The sequence below is a fragment of the Octopus bimaculoides genome, chromosome 25 (assembly GCF_001194135.2).
Source record: "Octopus bimaculoides isolate UCB-OBI-ISO-001 chromosome 25, ASM119413v2, whole genome shotgun sequence".
In the NCBI taxonomy this organism is placed as follows: Eukaryota; Metazoa; Mollusca; class Cephalopoda; order Octopoda; family Octopodidae; genus Octopus; species Octopus bimaculoides.
Window position 1 is genome coordinate 22046610 of NC_069005.1, and position 1735 is coordinate 22048344.

The 1735-nt window shown below is 37.0% G+C and overlaps 1 long non-coding RNA gene across 3 annotated transcripts in view; it reads right to left on the reverse strand.

Annotated features, from left to right (window-relative positions):
• The window catches only part of LOC128250819 (uncharacterized), a 368397-nt gene that overhangs the window by 27471 nt on the left and 339191 nt on the right, over positions 1 to 1735 (reverse strand). For all 3 annotated transcript variants that reach the window (XR_008266801.1, XR_008266800.1, XR_008266802.1), the window contains exon 4: positions 1365 to 1518. This is a non-coding gene — a long non-coding RNA (uncharacterized LOC128250819). The remainder of the gene's footprint in view (positions 1 to 1364; positions 1519 to 1735) is intronic.

Sequence of the window (1735 nt, forward strand, 5' to 3'; positions counted from 1 at the left end):
TTGTTTTTGGCCAAACTGCCGATAGTGGCTTATCGTATTTACACCTCTCCCCTTTCTATATTTCCTTAGATGACAAAGACAAAAACGAAAGCAATTAATTATCCCTTATCTTCTCTACTATCCGTGAACTCAGATCCGACCTAGGCCCTACCTATCACCTCTTACTAACGCGCAAGCGTATTCCTCTTTTAGACAATTCTATAGTCCATTTCTGTGATCAGGGCTACAATCAAATTTAAATCCGAAAAGTGGCGAGGGTCTAATGCATTCAGATTTCACTCCCCCTGCAACTCACCTCTTCCACCTTGACACCAAAAGCAAAAAAAAAAAACGATTCCTAGTTACAACCACACCTGCTTAACGTATCGTTTCCTTGCCCCACTTCTTTTAAGACATCAGATCTATTTCCTGCTCTCCGAACTCCTTGAACCATCAACAACTTTTCAGTAAGCAGAATGTCTCTCTCACTTCACTCCTCCACCTCAATCCGAAAGCGCTGTCCTCAGGGTTACACCACTTCTTGTCTTTCACATCTATCACACACTAATGTCGGTAGTGCAGAGCTTCTTAACTACAACAGCTGTTTATTGCTGTTCATGTTTAGACTCCAACAACTGGTTCGAAGATTCATTCACAATCATGACGTTTTAGTTTCGATTTTACCGCAAGTCAAACGCCTTTTTAAACAATAGCTTCGATTAGGTTTGTTATATATGGCACCTCGTCGATACTATCAGGGTATTTATTGCATTAAGGGTGCACACACATACAGACGTGTGTATGTGTGTGCGTGTGTATGGGCAAGTGCATCCACGTGTGTGGTTATGTATGTATATCACAACAAAAGTTAGAAAGAGAAAGAGAGATAGAGAACAAGACATAGTGTAGGAGAGTAACTGATGATGAGTAAGATCAAGCCCTGGGAATGAGTGAATGCATGAGTGTGAACATGAGTGTGAGTGATGCGTAAGTGACTGAGTAAAGTGAGCGAGTGGATGTGTGAGTGGAAATAAATATCTTCAAGAGAGATAATGAATGGATTTGTTTGGAATATAAAAGAAAAGATAAATAAACATCACAAGTTGTACTCATTACACCCAGAGGTCACTCAGGTCAGATGCTAAACTGTCAAAAGATGTTCTTTTTATTCACACACACACACACACACAAATAAATGCGTCTCTCTCTCTCTCTCTCTCTCTCTCTCTCTCTCTCTCTCTCTATATATATATATATATATATATATATATGTATGTATATATTGTATATATTTCTCCCTACTGTGTGCGTAAATACATACATACATACATACATACATATACGTATGTGTACATACGTAAGAATGTATTAATATACATACGTACATACATTCTTCGTCTCTTCATTTTTATTTCGTCTTTTATAAGTATTTCTGGCAAAAATATACAGTGCAACGATAAAGGTCGACTAGGGCATATATCTTGGAGGTTTGGTGCAATGCTACTCTGGAAGGTACCAACCATGTTTTATGCATTCAATCTGCGGAAAAAAAATTTAAATAAACTAAAGCAAAAAGAAACAGAGAAATAAAAACAAAAGCGGAAAAAGAAACAAAATAAAAACAAAACAAAGAACACACGAACAGAAAAGTTACAAAAATAGAAAAAAACTTTGAACTAGGATAGGCTAGGTGCCAAATTCAGGTGAAGAACTTCTCCCTGTCTTCGCCAAATATATATATATATATATATATATA